Below are 21,968 nucleotides of genomic sequence, written 5' to 3'. Positions count from 1 at the left end.
GAATATCACAGGACTTCTGCCATAGAAGTTCACACCATAAACCCACGGAGTCAGAACAAATCAATTTAAGAACCAGAGGCTAACAAGAAGAGTCTCACAAACAATGGGAAGACAAAGAAAGAATCCCCAAATGGAATGAAAGGAGGAAGTCTCGGAAACAATGCTAAATGAAACAGAGGCAAGTCAACTATCAGATATTGAGTTCAAAGAAATGGTTATAGGGAAGCTCAATGAGCTCACAGAGAATTACCAGAAACTACAGGGAAACTACAATGAACTCACTGCAAACTATATCAACATGAAAAAGGAAACAGAAATTATCAACAAGGGCCAAGAGGAAATGAAGAATACAATTTCTGGATTGAAGAACACAGTAGAAGGAATCAAAACCAGGCTAGATGAAGCAGAGGATCAGATCAGCAAGCTGGAGGACAAGGTAGAAAAAAACACCCAGAATAAGCAAGAAAAGGAAAAGAGGCTCATAAAGAATGAAGAGGGATTAAGGGAAATGCAGGACAACATGAAATGTAATAATATCCATGTAATAAGGATACCAGACAGAGAAGAAGAAAAGCAAGGGATAGAAAACCTGTTTGAAAAAGTAATGATGGAAAATTTCCCTAATCTGATGAGAGAAAAAGTCACACAAATCCGGGAAACACAGAGAATCCCAATCAAAAGGAACCCAAAGAGGCCCACTTCAAGACACATCATAAATAAAATGGCAAAATTTCAACACAAAGAGACAATCTTAAAGGCAATAAAGGAGAAACAGGAAGTAACATACAAGGGAGACCCAATAAGGTTAGCAGCTGACTTCTCAATGGAAATGTTCCAAGCCAGAAGGGAATGGCAAGGAATATTCAAAAAATTGAAAACCAGAGGCCTGCAACCAAGACTACTCTATCCAACAAGGTTCTGAATTAAAACAGAAGGTCAAATAAGGAGCTTCCCAGACAAAAGAAGCCTCAAAGAATATACCTCTTCCAAACCAGCTCTGCAAGAGATGTTAAAGGGTCTGTTTTAAGAATAGGAAGAAAAACAGTGAAAGAGACAGGAACACAGGTATGAAAAAATGGCAATGAATAAGTACCTATCAATAATAACCTTAAACATAAATACATTAAATGCCCCAATAAAAAGATATAGAATAGCTGAGTGGATAAGAAAGTATGACCCACACATATGCTGCCTACGAAAGACTCACCTCAGAACAACAGACCTACACAGACTGAAATTGAAGGGCTGGAAACAAATATTCCAAGCAAATGGACAGGAAATAAAAGCAAGGGTAGCAATACTTATATCAGACAAAATAGACTTCAAAAAAGGAGACTCCATAAACAGAGACCCAGAAGGTCACTTCATAATACACAAGGGAAGAATCCATCAAGAAGACATAAACATTGTAAATATATATGCACCCAACATAGGAGCACCCAAATACATAAAGAAAATCTTGGAGGACTTCAAGAAAGATATTGACAGCAACACAATTATAGTAGGGGATTTTAACACCCCACTGTCAAAGATGGACAGATCTTAAAACAAAATATCAACAAAGATATTGTGACATTCAACAATGACCTAGATGAAATGGACTTAACTGATATATAGAGAGCCTTTCATTCTGAAGAATCAAAATACACATTCTTTTGAAATGCACATAGAACATTTTCAAAGATAGACATGATAGGACACAAAGCAAGCCTCAACAAATTCAAGAAAATGGAAATCACATCCAGCATTTTCTCTGACAACAAGGGACTGAAACTAGAAACCAACCTCCAGGAAAAAAAAAACCCAAAACACTGAAACTCCTGGAAATTGAATAGCATACCATTAAACAATGAATGGGTCAAGAGTGAGACTAGGAAAGAAATCAAAAAGTTTCTGGAAACAAATGAAAATGAACTCACAACAACCCAAAACCTATGAGACACCGCAAAGGCAGTCCTGAGAGGGAAGTTCATAGTGGTACAGGCCTACGTAAAAAAGATAGAAACATTTCAAATAAACAACCTAACCTTACACCTACAAGAAGTCGAGGAACAACAACAAAGACAGCCCAGAGCAAGTACCAGGAAGGAAATAACCAAGATCACAGCAGATTTAAATGACATAGAGACTAAAAGCACCATTCTAAGGATCAATAAATCTAGGAGCTGGTTCTTTGAAAAGATAAACAAAATCAACAAGACTTTAAGCAGGCTCATCAAGAAAAAAAGAGAGAGGACCCAAATAAACACAATCAGAAATGGAAGATGAGAGATTACAACTGATACCACAGAAATACAAAGGACTGTAAGAAATTACTACAAAGAAATATATGCCAAAATATTTGAAAACCTAGGTGAAATGGACACATTTCTAGAAAAATATACTCTTCCAAAACCCAATGAAGAAGAAGCAGAAAGCCTGAACAGACCAATAACACCTGATGAAATTGAAGCAGTAATCAAAAAGCTTCTGACACACAAAAGCCCTGGACCAGACAGTTTCACAGGAGAATTGTACAAAGCATTTAAGAAAGAGCTAACCTGCATCTTTCACAGATTATCCAAAAAAATTCAAGAAAGTGGAAGACTCCCAAACACATTTTATGAAGTCAGCATCATCCAAATCCCAAAACCAGGTAAAGACATAACAAAAAAAGAAAATTTCAGGCCAATATCGTTGATGAGCATAGACACTAAAATCCTCAACAAAATATTGGCAAACTTCTTCTAGCAATATGTTAAAAATATCATACACCATGATCAAGTGGGAATCATCCCAGAGATGCAAGGATGGTATAATATTTGCAAATCAATAAACGTAATACATCACATAAACAAAAGCAAAGACAAAAATCACATGATTATATCAATAGATGCAGAAAAAGCATTTGACAAGGTACGGCACCCATTTATGATTAAAGCTCAGCAAAGTGGGAATAGGGGGAGTATTCCTCAACATAATAAAGGCCATATATGAGAGACCTACAGCCAACATCATACTCAATGGACAAAAACTTAGAGCTTTCCCACTAAGATCAGGAACAAGACAAGGATGCCCTCTCTCACCATTCCTATTCAACATATTATTGGAAGTCCTAGCCACAGCAATTAGACAAGAAAAAGAACTAAAAGGCATCCAAATTGGAAAGGACTAAGCAAAGCTGTCATTGTTTGCAGATGACATGATAGTGTACATACAAAATCCTATAGACTCCAAGAAAAAACTACTCAACCTAATATGTGAATTTGGCAAAACAGTGGGATACAAAGTCAATATCCAGAAATCAAAGGCATTTTTGTACACTAACAATGAAATATCAGAAACAGAAATCAGAAAAAATATCCCATTTGATATAGCAACATAAAAAATAAAGTACCTAGGAATAAACCGAACCAAGGAGGTAAAAGACCTGTACTCAGAAAACTACACAACGCCGAAGAAAGAAATTAAGGAATAAGCAAACAAATGGAAGCATGTAACATGTTTATGGATTGGAAGAATGATCATCAGAATGTCCATACTACCCAAAGCAATTTATAGATTCAATGCAATCCCTATTAAAGTACAAATGACATATTTCACAGATATAAAATAAACATTTCAGAAATTTATATGAAACTGTAAATGGCCCCAAATAGCTGCAGCAACTTTGAGAAACAAGAACAAGGTAGGAGGGATCACAGTATCTGATATCAAACTATATTACAAGGCCACTATAATCAAAACAGCCTGGTAATGGTGTAAGAACAGACACATACACCAATGGAACAGAACTGAGAGCCCAGAAATAAACGCAAGACTCTGCGGTCAATTAATATTTGACAAAGGGGGAAAAGGCATAAAATAGAGTAAAAATAGTCTCTTCAACAAGTGGTGTTGGGAGATCTGAACAGCTACGTGCAAAAAAAATGAAACACGATTACCAACTTACACCATACACAAAAATAAATTCAAGGTGGGTAAAAGACTTAAATATAAGTCATGACACCCACCATATAAGTCCTAGAGGAAAACATTGGCAGGAAAATCTCAGATATTCCACACAGCAACATTCTCACAGACATGTCCCCTAAAGCAAGGGACATAAAGGAAAGAATAAACAAATGGGACTTCATCAAAATAAAGAGCTTCTGCATGGCTAAAGAAAGCAGCATTAAAATGACAAGAGAACCAACAGTACAGGAAGACATATTTGCCAATGATACATCCAACAAGGGCCTGATCTCCAAAATATATAAAGAACTCACATGACTCCACTCCAGGAAGACAAACATCCCAATTAAAAAATGGGCAAAGGACTTGAACAGACACTTCTCCAAGGACAACCTACAATGGGCCCAGAGACATGAAAAGATGCTCAGCATTATAGGGAACCATTCCACACATGGGAAATGTAGCCCAGCCCCCACTCGGAAAAGCCAGTGGGTGTGAGGTCCAGCACACAGGACCCATGCCCATGGACAGTTTCTCCCATGGGGAATCTGGCTTATGTTATACCTAAGCTGCTATGAGACTTGCTTTTGTTAAAACTCCCTCGCACTGGATTGAGGCAAGAAATGTTTGCTGAGTATCTTTAACTTCCTAAAGTCAGTGCTAAACCTCCCAAGTATGGAGTGTAACCATTCCAACCACTTTCCTCCTTGATCTGTAACATCTTTCTCTTTGAAGTAATTAGCAATATTCTTTCCTTTGTTATCTGTAAAAGGTAATCACCTACAGTGAACCTGTGCCCAGTAAATGAGGACCATCCTCAATGTAACGATGTAACATGCCCAGAAAAGCAATAAAAGCCTGTCCAGGCAGGGGTCAGGCTCTCTGGCCCTCTCCTCCTCTCTCCCACTTAGAGAGTGGCCATGCCATCCCTTTTTCTCCACAGGATTTCTGTAGTCTGTGTGAATTTGTCCATTGCTGCCACAACACATGGATCCTGTGGGCCGGGATCCACATCACAGTATCACTAGCCATCAGAGAGATGCAAATCAAAACCACAATGAGTTACCACTTCCTACCGGTCAGAATGGCCATCATAAACAAATCAACAAACAAGTGTTGGAGAGGATGCAGAGAACGGGGAACCCTAGTGCACTGTTGGTTGGAATGCAGACTGGTGAGGCCACTGTGGAAAACAATATGGAATTTCCTCAGAAAACTAAAAATGTAACTGCCTTTTGACCAAGCAATTCCACTGCTGGGATTATATCCTAAAAGCCTTGAAACACCAATCACAAAGAACCTGTGCACCCCAATGTTCATAGCAGCACAATTTACAATAGCCAAGTACTGGAAGCAACCTAACTGCCCATCAGCAAGTGAGTGGATCAAAAAGTATGGTACATTTACACAATGGAATACTACTCAGCAGAAGAAAAGGAGCTTATACCCTTTGCAACAGCATGGATGGAACTGGAGAGCATTATGCTAAGCGAAATAAGCCAGGCTCTGAGGGTATCACAAATACCATATGATCTCACCTTTAACTGGAACATAATCAACCAAAGAAAAAAGCAAGCAAAATATAACCAGAGACATTGAAATTAAGAACAATCTAACAATAGCCAGAGGGGAGGGGGGAGGGAACAATGAGGGGAAGGGTTTTCAGGAACTACTATAAAGGACATGTGGACAAAACCAAGTGGGAAGGGGGAAGCAAGGGAGGTAGGTGGGTTGTGCTGGGGTGGTGGGGAGAGGTGGGGCAAATGCAGACAACTGTAATTGAACAACAATAAGATAATTAAAAATAAATAAATAAAAATAAGAAGCAAAAAAATCCCCCACATATTTATATTGTAGTTATCACCACAATAAATTTTTGCTATTTTAATCTCTCAGTAATTTGGCCTATTATAATAGTAGACAAGTGTGTGTGTGTGTGTGTATATATATATACACACACATTATTTTATATAACTTACATTTAAAATATTTCAGGAATATATTTTAATGTTAGCACTATATTTTATATGATAATTTAATAAAATATTATATTTCATAATATTCAATCCCTTATAGTTAGATTTATATTTTTCCAAATTTTGCTATACAAACATTACATTTACCACAACATAGATGGACTTTGAAAGCATTGTGCTAAGTAAATAAGAGAGAAAGAGAAAAACCATATGCTGAACTCATAAATACAGAGAACAGACTGGTGGTTACCAGAGAAAGAGGCAGAAGGTGGGGGTGGCAAAAAAGGGGAAAATGGTCAAAAAGTACAAACTTCTAGTTATAAAATAGTAAGTCCCGAGGATGTAATGCACAGCATGGTAACTATGGTTAACAATACTGCATTGTATATTTGATGGTTACCAACAGAGTAGATCATAAAAGTTCTCATCAGAAGCCCTGGCCAGTGGCTCGGTTGGAGTGTCGTTTTGTACACCAAAACGTTGCAGGTTCAATTCTCAATCAGGGCACATACCTAAGTTGTGGGTTCAATCCCTGGTTGGAGAGTCTACGAGAGGCAACCAGATGTCTCTCTCTCTTTCTCTATCCCTTTTTCTCTCTCTCTAAAAGCAATGAAAAAATATCCTTGGGTGAGGATAACAAAAAAGTTCTCTACAGAAGAAAAAAAATGTGTAATTATACATGGTAATGAGTGTTAACCAGACTTATTGTGGTGATGATTTTGCAATATACACATATATTGAATCATTATGATATACACATGAAACTAATATTATATATGATCAATTCAAAAAGAAACATAGTTATAAAGAACATCCACCCTTTCTTTACCCTAAATAACTATGATTTTCTCTCATGTGGGTTGAGTAATGTAAACTAAATATCTAGACTCGTAATAATCTTCAGAATCACATACAATTACTGTTTAGTAAGTGGTAACAATCTTTACTCCTAGCCCAGTATATGAAATGGATCTGAAAGATACAGGACTTTCCAGGTAGAGACACTTCATTATAATAATCATATTAATTGCACACATCAGTCACGAACTGTTTTCTGGCTTAAAATGGTAAGATCTATATCTATCCAGGGCAATACTAAAGGTAACATAAGGATACACAAAAAAGTTAAAGTAACTACAGTCTCTGACTGGAGTAAACAGGCAGAGTGACAGAAAATGAGCCAGCACAAAGTCTTTTTATCTTCTAGTATCTGTACTTTTCTTACATCTCTTGTTTTATGATTCACTTATCTTGCAGGAATATAGGCTTTTCAACCTCATAAGCATTTCAAGATGTTCACTGTGACCTAGACCAGCAGTAATAACTGTTCCTTCTTCCATCAGCCCATAGTGTTTCCCTGTCAATGACATTTAAATAATATTGGGGAAACCTAAGTCATTTTCTGGACCTACAACTAATTAACCTTTGTTTTCCTGTCTTAACTAAAGGATGGGGAGGTGGTCTTAGTATTTAACCTCTCAGTTCCCTTCTAGTTCTAACTTTCTGTGATTATCTGTTTCGGAAAAGGGGTGGGAAAAAATTGAAACGCCCAACACATTGTATCATTCTACAAAGTATTTGAATTGTTTTTCTTTCCCCCTTTAATAGTTTCCAATAAAAGTGGAAATATTTAAGATCCTATCATGCTAAATAGGAGAACTTCCATGAAGTTAAAAGCACAATTTCCCCCAATATCAAGTAAATAATGAGATGAATTAAATTCATACATCCTCTACTTCTAAAGGATAATTTACTTTTATATTCTGATGTTATTTTTTGCCAACTGCAAAAAATATGTAGGCAACATATTAATTCTGCAAATTACACTTATTTTGAATTGTCGGGGGAGCTTTAACACAGCCCCCCGGTCCACCATGGATGAAGAATAAGACTACCAAGACATGATCTGCTTGGGGAGGAAAGGTGGCCGCTTCTCTCTAAGGAGAAGGGCCCAGAGCCTTTCTCTCCATGGGCTTCTATTAGGTTCATTCACACAGGAATACAGATAAAGCTCATCAATCATTGTTAGGCAGTAAGGGTTAAACAATACATGATTTACAGAGAACTTTGAGGGCTTACTCTGAGTTACAGCCAATTAGTTAGAGGGCCATAAAACTTTAGGCGCCAGACTCATCTCAGGTCTGGACCCTTATCTTTTAAACTGAGGGTACAAATTAAGTAGGTTTCACAGGAATGTATGTATTTTTCTTAGGCCTGATTCCCCAGGGAATCCGCCCCTCCCAGCACAGGACTGCACTGTCCTCTGTCATTGTTTCAGGCTTAAGTCAGGCAAGGGAAGTAAGGCAGCCAAGAGATTAGGAGACTTCTTGCAGACAGAATGAGGACTCAGGCTATTTCAAAGCCGAGGGGTGAGGATCCATCACCCCCTTTTTCCACAGCCCCCCGAGTCCTTCCCTGCGAGTTTATTCCTGGTGACCAGAACCTGTCTTAGGTTGATCCTCCCTTGAGGATTCTTACCCGTCATTGGCTAACTGGCCAAGCTCAGGGCCAAGCAGGGTGAAGTGGGCAGAGGTGGCACACCTGCGAGGGAGATAAGCTTTGTCTCCTTAGTGGCTTATGGTCCCAACTCTGACTCAGCCTTAACCATGGGGGGTTACAGCCTCTGAAACCAGGCAGGGCAGTTCCCAACATTGAATCATACAAGAATCTTCAGAGTGAAGTCCAGCAATAAGTAAAAAGTTAATGAACTGTCTATTAAGACACAGAATTTAATTGATGAAATAAGAATCATTAAAAATTATAAAATTATCCAGACAGTTGCTGTTATAAGAACATATTTTTTCCTGCCACCATACACTCTACATCGCACACCTTGATGTTATTCTCTTACATTAAAATATAGAAGTTAGTAGCCCAATACTTCATCTTTATATATAAATATAATAGCTTTTTGTAGAATATGCATGAAATGATTTGAATTGATTTGCAAATTCTTATTCATATTTTAACAGCATCCATTCTAACCCCAATATTTTTTTAACTTCTCATTAAATAAAACTGTTTCTACCTTTAAAATAAGCAATGTAGGGGTAACGTCATCAAAACAGCAACATAGGTCATTCCCAACTTCAGTTTCCCCTACTTGAAGATGAACTAGCGTATTTATAGACAAGACTCCAGTGTGAAAATCGCATAGAGAGTGATGCTGAAGTGTGGGGAACTGTTCCAAGCACTGGAAATGTGGCTCAGCCCCTACTCAGAAAAGCCAGTGGGGAGAGAGGTTAGTGTGCAGGACCCATGTCCACGGATAGGTTCTCCAGTGGGAAATCAGGCCTGCATTGTATCTTGACTGCTATGAGACTTGCTCTTGCTAAAACTCTCTCACCCTGAGGCAGCAAATGTTTACTGAGTATCTTTATCTTCCTAAAATCTGGGCTAGACCTTCAAGGTGTGGAACATAGCCATTTAGACCATTTCTCCTTTACATTGCAAATATCCTCCTTTGATGTATTCAGCAACACCCTCTCCTTTGTCTGCAAAAGATAACCACTCAAAACAAACCTTTGCATAATAAAGGAGGACCTTCTTTGATGTAAGGGGCCTAGAAAAACAATAAAAGCCTGTCAAGGCAAAGGTCTGGGAACTCTCCTCTTGAAGGAGTGGCGGAGGCACTCAGAGGCATTCTCCTCTTGAGAGAGTGGCCAGGCAGTCCCTTTTCCTCCACAGGATTTCTGTAGTCCATGTGTATTTGAATATTGCAACCACAACAGATCCTGTTGGCCGGGATCTGCATCACTGAAGTACTTTACTGGACAACAGAGACCAAGAAAAATCCTGGTAAGAGAAGCTACACTTTGGGCCAGCAAAGCTGCTGCTCTAAGAGGGCCTCCCCATACCTACAGTTTCTCTAGCAGAATGAAAAATACTCAACATGGACATCCAGCTTCTTCAGTACTCAGAGACGCTTCCTAGGAGGCCCACTTGGGTCTCATCTCAGAGAAATTCCTGGTGGCCTCTGCAGAGCTTGACAAACGGGAATCAGATAGAGATGGAGAAGGAGTTGGAGAACAGCTGGAGGCACTGTTCAACTAGAAGGAAAAAAAAACTAAGCGCAAAGTTAGCAGAAGAAAGGAAGTAAAAACTTGAGCAGATATAAATGAAATAGAGAATAAAGAATAAGAAAGGTTAACAAAACTAAGAGTTGATTCTTTGAACAGGTAAACAAAATTGACACACCTTTACCTAGATTCACCAAGAAAAAAGAGAGAAGACTAAAACAAATAAAATTATAAATGTATGAAGAGACATGACAAATGATATCACATAAACACAAAGTATCATAAGAAATTACTATGAACAATTATACACCAACAAATTGGATAATCTCAAAGAAATGGATGAGTTTCTAGAAACATACAACTTACCAAGACTAAATCTTGAAGGAATAGAAAATCTGAATAGACTAATAACAAGTAAGGAAATTAAATAAATGATCAAAAACCTTACATCAAAGAAATGCCTAGGATCAGAGGACTTCAATGATGAATTCTACCAAGTATTTAAAGAAGAATTAAAGCCCATCCTTTTCAAATTCTTCCAAAAAATGGATGATATAGAAATACAATTAAACGCATTTTATGAGGCTTGAATTACACTCATATCAAAGCCAGATAAGGATCCTACAAAAAAAATGGTGGGGAAACTACAAGCCAATATTCCTATGAATACAGGCACAAAGATCTTAAACAAAATACTAGCAAACCAGATCAAGTGGGATGATCAACTTAGATTCATCCTTAGGATGCAAAGATGTTTCCACATATGCAAATCAATAAATGCAATACTTCACATTAATACAATGAACAATAAAAAATATATGATCATCTCAATAGATGCAGAAAAAGCTTTGACAAAACTCAACACCCACTCGTGATAAAACTTCAAAAAAATGGGCATAGGAGAAGTGTACCTCAACATAATAAGTCCACATATGACAAAGTCACAGATAACATCATAGTTAATGGTGAAAGGTTGGCAGTTTTTCTTCTAGGATCAGGAGAAAAGTGAGGGAGCTCACTCTCACCACCTTCATTTAACATGGTATGAGAAGTTTCAGCCAGAGCAATCAGGAGGAAAAAGAAAGAAAAGGAATCCAAATTGGAAAGAAAAAAGTAAATGTGTCTCGGTTTGCAGATGATATACTCTTATATGTAAAAGAAATTTTAAACTTCACTAAAAAGTTGTTAGAATTAATTCATAAATTTGGTAAAACTGCAGGTTACAAAATCAAAATATAAAAATCAGTTGTGTTTCTACACACTAACAAAGTACTATCTAAAAAATAAAAGTTACAAAAAATCCTAATTACAAGAACATCAAAAACAATAAAATACTTAAGAATAAATTTAACCCAGGAGGTTAAAAATATCTGTACACTGAAAAGTATAAGAAATTCATGAAAAAAACTGGAAAAGACAAAAAAATGGGAAGATAGCCTGTGTTCATGGAACAGAATAATTATTATTAAAATGTCCATATTATTCAAAGTTTTTATAGTTTCGATGCCATCCCTGATAAGATTCCAATGTCATTTTTAGAAGCTCAATAATTGCTGATTTCTTCACTATATATTCCCTTGACCTTCCATCTTTTTATTTAAATGTACTAATGAGGAAAAAAACATAATTCTACTTGAAAGCTGAAAAAGACTTTCTCATGCATGAGCCACATGTTCAAAGTAACACTAACGATTTTATGTTTCCCTTTGTCTGGGAAAAGATTGTGTCATGAAAGATGCATATTAAATCTTTGTGATATATACAGTTTAAGTGGTGAAAGATTTTTAATGTATAATGGTTTTATCTCTACCTCAAAGTACAAGAGATACCAACCAGAGACATTTTTTACAGTTGTTATACAGGACAATTTTAGTGTAATACTACATATTAAACCTGAAAAATTGCTTTCATTATTTGAACTTTAATTTTATATGTCTGATAAAATGGAGATATTTATTTTACAAGTTGTTATGGAGATTAAATGACATAATATTAAAGTAATTTGAAAATAAATACCACATAAATGATATAATTTGGATCTTACAATCTGTTAATAACTCAAAAGTAGTTACTTTTTTCAAAGAATACAAAGCAAACAATTAATAATAAACAGGCTAGCCTAAGATTCTCCATAGTAACATACTGTGCCAAAAGGCAAGTAAGAATGGCTATGTTATGAATGAAAGAAGTTATGACTCAAGATATTACAACTAGCCACTATAACCATTAGTCATAAAAGCAATAAATAGATATTCTCAAAGGCTAACTTGAAGAATTCATCATCTGAGAACATGTCTTTTAAAAAAATGTCCATCAAATAAGTTAATTGAGTCCAAGACAAATAAATGTGAGGGAAAAGCTGTCATAGAATGACTGGATAAATTAATGATTAATTTGAGCATGCATATAAACAAGCATGGAAATTATAGTTAAAAATATAAATGTTAAAAAATAAAATATAGTTAAAAATATAAAATATCAATTATCTTAACAATGTAAAGTGGTCATTATAAATTTTAAAAATTAAAAATATCAAGCTATAAGGGACATAAATTTGATTACATGTTAATTAGTTTAGTAAATAATTTAAATATGGTGTTTAAAGATAATAATTTAAAGTTAATAGTTTTTATTGACTTTTTCTAGTCTTACAAGTATCTTTTGAGGAAATAATTATTTTAGTGAGAAAATATTTATAGGAAAGTTCAGTATTTGTTTGAATTTTACTTTGGATTTTTTATTTTGTAAAACTAAATTTAAAATATTTTATTTTAAAGTGTCAAGATTAAATATGATTTCATTTTATGAATTTTTATTAAAATCTATTTTTGCCTTAATATTTTCTTTTTATAAGCTGCAAAAGCTAATTCCTCACTTTTTCTTTGCTCCATTTCCAGCTAGAAGCGAAACTTTAATATAGTTCTGGCCCATGAGCCTTAAGCAAACATCTGCTGGAGGTTACAATTGCCTGGGAAAAATTTTGCTTCCTTTGGTAATAAAGGAAGAGCACATTTCTGGCCAGAACTTCTTTTTGATCATGCCTTACATATAGATGCCTGGATATAAAGTAGTCATTCTGTCACCATGAATCAGAAAAAGGACATATTAAAAATAACACAACAAAGACAGAAAAAGCTTTTCATCACAGACCTTCTTTCTATGTCATCTCTAACTTCTTGTTATGAGAGGGAAAAGTAAACTTTACTCACCTAAACCACTATTGAATGAGTTTTTAGTAGCTTGCAAGTGAAAGTAACCTATTTTTTATACACTATCCAACCATGTAAAACAGTAAATATGCACACATAGAGAAATATGTAATATGATGTACTATTAATTATATACTGTATCTGGGTAATGAAATTCAGAGTGCATTTTCTCTTTTTGTACTTTGATAAATTGCTTGAATTTTTCAACATGAGCTTATATTACTGACTGGCTTATTTCACTTAGCATAATGTTCTCCAGGTCCATCCATGCTATCACAAAGGGTAAAATTTTCTTCTTTTTTATGGCTAAGTAGTAGTCCATTACGTAAATGTACCATAGTTGATTTATCCACTCATCTACTGATGGGCACTTGGGCTGCTTCCATATCTTCGTGATTGTAAATAACACTGTAAATAACATAAAGGTGTATATATTCTTTTGAATTAGTGTTTCAAGTTTCTTTGTATATATATATTCCCAAAAGTGGTGATTTCACTTATATGTGCAATCTAATTCAATTTTTTCAATTGTTGTTCAAGTACAGTTGTTCCCATTTTCTATTTGAAGTAAAGGAAACTCTCAGGTAGGTTCATGTCCATGGGTCATACTTATAAGTTCTTTGGCTTCTACATTTCCTATACTATTCTTACCCTCCTCCTGTCTATTTTCCACCTATCATTTATGCTATTTATTCTCTGTACCTTTCCCCCCTCTCTCCCCTTCCCAATCCCCTATTGATAACCCTTCATGTGATCTCCATTTCTGTGGTTCTGTTCCTGTTCTAGTTGTTGGCTTAGTTTGCTTTTGTTTTTGTTTTAGGTGTGGTTGTTAATAGCTGTGAGTTTGCTGTCATTTTTACTGTTCATATTTTTTATCTTCTTTTTCTTAGGTAACTCCCTTTAACATTTCATATAATAAGGGCTTGGGGATGATGAACTTCTTTAACTTGACCTTATCTGAGAAGCGCTTTATCTGCCCTTCCATTCTAAATGATAGCTTTGCTGGATACAGTAATCTTGGATGTAGGTCCTTGCCTTTCATGACTTGGAATACTTCTTGCCAGTCCCTTCTTCTCTGTAAAGTCTCTTTTGAGAAATCAGCTGACAGTCTTATGGGAACCCCTTTGTAGGTAAGTGTGTCCTTTTCTCTTGCTGCTTCTAAGATTCTCTTCTTCTGCTTAATCTTAGGTAATGTAATTATGATGTGCCTTAGTGTGTTCCTCCTTGGGTCCAGCTTCTTTGGGACTCTCTGAGCTTCCTGGACTTCCTGGAAGTCTATTTCCTTTGCCAGATGAGGGAAGTTCTCCTTCATTATTTGTTCAAATAAGTTTTCAATTTTTTGTTCTTCCTCTTCTCCTTCTGGCACTCCTATAATTCGGATGTTGGAACGTTTCAAGATGTCCTGGAGGTTCCTAAGCCTCTCCTCATTTTTCTGAATTCTTGTTTCTTCATTCTTTTCTGGTTGGATGTTTCTTTCTTCCTTCTGGTCCACACCATTGATTTGAGTCCCAGTTTCCTTCGCATCACTATTGGTTCCCTGTACATTTTCCTTTGTTTCTCTTAGCATAGGCTTCATTTTTTCATCTAGGTTTTCGAACAGATTCAACCAATTCTGTGAGCATCTTGATAACCAGTGTTTTGAGCTGTGCATCCAATAGGTTGTCTATCTCTTCCTCGCTTAGTTGTATTTTTTCTGGAGCTTTGAAGTGTTCTGTCATTTGGGCCTTTTTTTTTTTTTTTTTTTTTTTTTTTTTTTGTCTTGGCGCTTACTTAAAGGGGCAGAGCCTTAGGTGTTCCGGGGGGGTGGGTAACACTGATAGCTGCGCTGTGATGCTGTACGTGGAGGAGGGGCCGAGAAGGAGCAATGGTGTTTGCTCCACTCTCCACCGGATTTCAGTCACTCCCTCTGCTACCCACAATCAAGCTGGGCCCCTCTGGTGCTGATTCCCGAGTGGGTGGGCTTGTGCACACTCTAGGCCCCTGTGGGTCTCTCCAACGACCTCTCCTGTGAGGCTGGGAGTCTCTCCTGCTGCCGCCCCAACCCCCACAGGTGTTTTCAATCAGAGGTTTGAGGCTTTATTTCCCCAAGCTGGAGCCCTGGGTTGTGTGGTCTGCTTCGCTCCCCACCATTTGTCCCGGTTTATCTGTGCGTGAATGTGGGGCCACAGGGTCTGCTAGTGGTCAGACTGCCTGCCCCATTCGTCCCACACTCTGCCAGTCTCAGTCCCGCCACGGCCACGCGAGTCCTCTCAGCCCCAGCTGCCCATCTCCGCCCCTCCTACCGGTCTGGATGTATGTTTCTTTTTTATCTACTTGGTGTCGGACTTCCTTGCCATTCGATTTTCTGTCAGTTCTGGTTGTGCGAGGAGGTCCAGTGTGTCTACCTATGCCACCATCTTGGTTCTGGAATGATAAAGCTATCTTTTAACTTTGGTCTAAAGAGGTTTTAGAGTTGATGACATATTAAACTGAGCATTTTTAAGATCATATAATTTAACCAACTGAAATATTTAATGCTTCTTTTTGGTTTGGTTGTCTTTGCCTTGTAATTTAGTTCATAATATTCTACTTTGAGTTAAAAAAATAATTGTATTATTTATGAAAGAGATTAGTGAAGTAGAAATAGCTTACAAAGAGCTTATAATAGCTTAGTAAATAGCTTAGTAACCCTCATTTGCTTTCAGTTTAACACATTCTGTGAGCATTAGTTAATGCATCTGTTAATTAGGCCAATAATCTCTCCTCTTACAAGGACCAAATGCAGTTGAGCAGATTGGTTTTATTAGTACTGTTGTACAATTTTAGTGAAAAATCTCAAACTAAAATTAAGATCTTTTAGACTACTCAAAGTATGTGGGAGTTCCCCCCTTTTTCTTCCCCTAAAATGCTGTCTCATGAAATTCCTTATCTGTTTGTGTCTTTTTTCCTTTGTTTCAAAGTCGTTTCATGGAATTCCTTCCAGAATATGATAAGGAACAGATACAAAAATTTTCAGGATTATAGAACAAAATAAAAGCTCTGATGAATAACACACATCTGATCTAGCAGAGACCTTAAATAGAGCTTCTGAAGTCTACACATTTCCATTAACTTGTTATATTCTTTGGTAATTCTTTCTTGTTTCTTGATCTGGAAAGAATAAAGATTACAGAAACCTAAACAGTAAGGGGAAATTTAGGGGCAGAATAACTACTATGTGAACATGAAAAAAAAAAAAAAAACCTGTCAGCATTTTTTCCCCGGGGGTGGGGGGGCAGGGAAGATGAAAGAGGCAATGATTTCCTCATTATTCCTTGTCATGGTAATAATCTTAAATTAGGATCAGGTATGTCTATAATCTAAAGATATAAAATGTATTATATAAGGTCTGTCCAGAAGAAGCCCAGTTATTGGTAATATAATGAGAACAGTTTGCATGATTTCGATGTAACCTGGCAGCCAAGGAGAGTGGACTGGAATGCACGTGCATGAACAATGATGACTTCACTGTACTTCACTCCATTGAGTGAACATGTATGCTGTATGGCCATCAAATTCAAAATGACTGAGTGAGTAGAGCAACAAATCTGCACCAAACTTTGTGTTAAGCTTGAACCTGCCTCTGCAGAAACTATTTGGACGATTCAGAAGGTCACAGCTATTGGCAGCTGATGATTGGCAGCTTCATCACAACAATGCGCCTGCTCATGAGTCTCATGCAGGGTTTTTTGGCAATCATCAAGTCACCCAGGTGACTCAGTCCTTGCAGAGCCCAGATTTAATGCCCTATAACTTCTGGCTTTTCCCAAAAGTAAAATCATCTTTGAAAGGGAAGAAAGAGATTTCAAACCATTGATGAGATTCAGGAACATATGACAGAGCAACTGATGGCAGGTGGGAGAACTGTGTGAAGGTGCCTACTTTGAAGGGAACTGAGGTATCATTGTCCTATGCACAATGTTACTTGTATCTTGTATCTTCTTCAATAAGTTTTGAAGTCTCTGTTTTTCATATTACATGGCTGGATACCTTCTGGACAGACCGTGTGTGTGTGTGTGTGTGTGTGTGTGTGTGTGTGTGTGGTTAGCTAGATTTATTTGCTACAATTCTTTGAAGAAAAGAAAAATGTATCTTAGAGCAAATGTATGATTGCATATCTTTGGCTGAACATAGCAAAGCACAAAAGAAACCAATTATACCCCATGTTGTGAAATTAGTTTAAATTTCTACTTTTAATCCTTGTTGGGTAAACTTCTGATTAACTGTTCAAAATGTGTTATTACAAGTCTGTCAGAACTCCTGGGGTCATTAACTCTCTGTGGAATACCTTACCAGCTAAAAAGCTCTATCTCTAATAGAGCTCTAATAGCTGATGTGTGTGTGGTGGGGGGAGGAGTATTGGAGGAGAATGAGGAGAAAGCACCTACATCACAGACCCTACACTGGCATATTTGCCTCCATACAATCCCCCTTCCATCCTTCCACCATAGAACTTACCAGATAATATTAAATAAGTGTTGATGAATTAGTTACTAAATGAAGCTGGGAGAGCCTCTTTAATGTTCAGGGACCCACATTCAGGGTTGAAAGGGGAAAGGTAAACTCCACCATCTAGCTGGGATGCTCTGTGAATAACAGACCCAGGGAGGCCCTGGGAGCTATCCAAGGTACTAACCAGCCACAGCTTATCCTCTGTTCCAATTCTGGTTAGTTTACCTTTGGGAAGTAAAGGTTGGGGGAGAGAAGGAAAAAATGTACTTCTACCTACTATAAGTTCAAGTCCTGCCTTTGATTGTTACAGGTTATGCACACCTTGAAAAGTTATTTAATCTAATCGGTAATTCACCTGGAAATGGACATGACACTGCCTGTCTCACAGGATCATATGCTGTGACGGTTAAATTGGTTAACACATGCAAAGCATTTAATACAGGGCCTGGCACAGAATACTTTATAAATTTTAACTCATTACTATTTATACATTCAAAAGATAATACAAGACTCATGTATCCACCCCCAGAACTAGTAAATGTTACATTTCCTTACATCAGCCCCAAATTTAATGCCCCTTTTTTCCTATTAAAATTTTATACTCCATATGGACAGGAGGTATGTCTACTTTTATCTATCACTTGCCCAGTACCTGGTCCAAAATAGACTTTCAATGCACATGAGCTGAAAATGAATAAATTAAGGTTGGAAGTAATGGAGTAGCCATGAAGAAAACAGAGGCTGCATTGCTAAAGCTATCTGAAAGAGGAGGAAATGTGCACAGTATGCAAGCTTAAGAAAAAAGAGAGCCAGAGGCTTTACCAAAACATGATTCTTCATTTGTTGCTACCTATTAGAAAGCCCTTTCAAGCATTTTTGAAGTATAAAATTACATTATAAATATGTAAGCCAACTTTCACAATGAAATGCATTGGGAACCAAGGTATTTTATAGCTTTGTCTTAGGGCTGCCTGACCCTACAAGTTTCTCTAAGTTTACAGACTTTATCCCAGCACGACACAGGCAGCATAGCATAAAAAACAAGCCATTAACACTGTTTGCTTTTTCTCTTTAATTGTCCTATCATTTATTCTTCTCTTTCTGTTGGATATCAGTGAAAAGAGACAATAGCTGATTTATAATAATCAAAAATGAAGACTGCTTGAAACTAAGTACATACACAGGTATAATTACAGGGTGATTGATTCTGACATCTTGCAGAAACCACATACCTCCTTACTGATGACTGTGACAACTGCACCGAACTAGAGCTGAGAGGCTAAAGATTCTCCCTATGCATAAAACAATTGCATAGCTACATTGACTTGTATTTTAATGGCATAGAAATTTCCACTCCTAGAGAAAAAAAAGTCAAGGTTTTTAACTTAAGTTTTTAAAGGCTGATAGCACTGGCTGCAGGGGCCAGTGAGAAGGAAAATTCAGGTGCTATAAGTTGTCATCTAAGCCATTAGAAATAATTTCCAAAGTCCTAATTCAAATTAAAAATCAGTCATATTATAATGATTCATGTTTCTATACATTGCCTCTGGTTTTTCATGCTCATTTCAAAGAAAATGAATATAAAAATAAATGTACCATTTCATTGATTTCCTTGGAGAACTCTGTCCAATTCATCGGCTTCATGAGACCTTTAGGAAATGCACCTTCCTATAAATATAGATATTCAGCCCTCCTCAACAAAGAGGATAGAGTTAATTGACTTCCAGAACATTGTAAATTTGAATATTGAATCATTGGTATGAACTAGAAGATGAGGTATAGTCAAAACCACTTTAAAGAGACTGAATGGATTTAAAGGTATAAAGACATTATAATAATACAATTAATGACACTGAGATATTATTTTAAAGTATGTGTCTCTCAGAATTTAGGGATTAACATAAAACATAAAAAGTATATATGGTTAAACAAATGTAAAGTGGTCACCTAGTGCTATAGAGAGAAGCAGTAACCAGACTATATTTAATTTCTTGTGAGGGGTTTATGTCTGTTATGGGAATAGATGATTAGTTTATCACAGCTTAATTTTATTAGCTATTTAAATAAATCAAACAACTCTTGCTCCAATTTTATGGTATCTGAACAATCTGATTTCATGAATAGAGATTTCTGAACAGAGGTGATAGGCAGAACAGTCAACGTAAGTATTCTTAGTTCATACAATGCTGTAAATCACTGTGAGTTAAATAAGTAGACAACATGTTGAATATATCAGTCTTTTATTATGTTCCTTATTGAGTTTCTTAAAGACAGATTCACTTTCATGGCACTGAATAAATCAAGTTTGGGGTTCCCCAATCCATTACTAGTTGACATAAAAGCAAAACACAGCTTTTGAGTGACCCTTGCCAGGACTTAAGACAACCAGGCTTTTCTTAGATGCTATCTGACCTTTTATTGTCACCAAAATTGCAATAAGAAGCAACATAAAGAATTCTCCCAGACATGACCTTAAGAAATAGAGATGTGACTCTCATTACAGATTCTACTTCTGCTAAACAAATCACTCTTCATGGAATAGAACAACAAAAATGTCATCCTCAAGGATTCCCTAAGCGAGGAATTGGGAGGACACAGTAGAGAGGTCTTGTTTCTTTTTCAGGAGACTCAGTTGAGAAGACTTAAATGGCTGAGGGTAACTTTCATGCTTGAGCACCAAAATTATGTGGAAAACTCTTCACTGACAACTTGGGCACTTGGGCTGAAGAGACCCAAAAGACCAGGGCAACTGGGACTATTGACCAGAGCACCTACCTACATTTGGTGTCTTCCTGTGGTTCATGAGTTCCAGAGCATGGGAATGTTGCTTCTGGGAAGAGGCAACATCTGGTGAGGAAGCTACTAGAGAGTGGTCATTCCTTAGAGGGTCAAAGAGACAGGCACAGTCACTTTCTGACCCAGCTTCAGAAATCATGCAGTTTCACTTCTACTAAATGTTATTATTGAACTCATTTATAACAAATCACTACGGTTAACTCAGAATTGTATTTTTCTCCATAGCACAAATTTGTATGTTATTACTTCATTGTTCATTGTGTGTCTTTCTGCACTAAAATATAAGCTTCATGAAGGCAAAAAAGTTATTGTTTATTCATTGATGTATTCTCAGCATTTAATACTGTCTTGGCACAAAATGGGTACTAATAAATCATTATTGTTTGAATGAATACATTTTCCTGCTTACCTCGATAGGTATTAAAATAAGCATAAACATTTATAATATGGAGACACAGTGCATTTTCAAAGCTGAAAGTAATAATATTGAACTTGAAATCTGTAGTTCTAAATAGTGTCTCACAGAACACCAGATAAGGATATGTTGCACAAAATAGGTTTTGTGGTTAAGTATGTGTGGGAAACACAGTGCCAGTTAACTCCTTGAAAATTACTCTGCTCTTTAGCATATTAAAAGCTCTGAGAAATCTTAGCATTAAAAACAAAAGCTTAATTGTGTTCTACTCATTTTCTCCCAATGTATCACAAACCACCTCTATAACACAGAGGTTACTTAAGTCTCCTGAAGCTTCTTTGGCACAAAACACATTTTAATCCATCCTCTCATCCCTATTTAATTAAAAGTGATTTCTTGATATCCAGGTGCCACAAGGATATAAAAATGGGGCCATTCTCCATAGATGTCACAATATGGCTGTAGAATTCAAGTTACTTACTTAAGGTCATAAGAAAAGTTACTGGAAAGCTGAAAACTAAAGCCTAGGTCTGCTTCCTATTAATGAAATGTTTCTTTTAGAACACCATGGGCTGTTGAGATTCATAGACACAACCCTACCTTGGACTTGTCATGGACAGATGGTTATTCTCTTTTTAAAACCCCTTGAGAGATGTAATTTGTAATCTCCCTCAGTAGCCTGTCCCATTATTTATCAAGTCAAACTCAGCTTGCAATAGGGTGGGATTCCATTCCAGAGGGAAAACATTTTCTTTGTCTGATTTTAAATGTTCCATTAGAAAAATAATTTATGATAAGTTCACAAGCACAGTTTGCACTTGTGCCTTGGCCAGTAGGGTGGTGGAGCTTGGAGCAGTGTCTTCAGCATGCACTCAGTCCTTGGCTCCAGGCCCCCATTTAATGACAGCCTGAGTCCTCACACACACAAGCCCAGCCCAGTGAGTCTGCCAAGCATTTGTCATTAGTCATGCACATCAGTCAGTCACAGGAACGGAATGTGAAATGGTGAAGAGTGCAGCAGACCCTGAGACAGAGGGCTTTCCAACTCCAAACTGCTGAACACTTAGAATCTAATCAGTCTATATTCTATGGAGATAAAATATAATTAAATTATCAGATTCTCCCTTCACTCCCTCAAAGATTTTAATCA

The sequence above is a fragment of the Desmodus rotundus genome, chromosome 11, assembly GCF_022682495.2.
Source record: "Desmodus rotundus isolate HL8 chromosome 11, HLdesRot8A.1, whole genome shotgun sequence".
Classification (NCBI taxonomy): domain Eukaryota; kingdom Metazoa; phylum Chordata; class Mammalia; order Chiroptera; family Phyllostomidae; genus Desmodus; species Desmodus rotundus.
Note: the sequence above shows the minus strand (reverse complement) of the source record.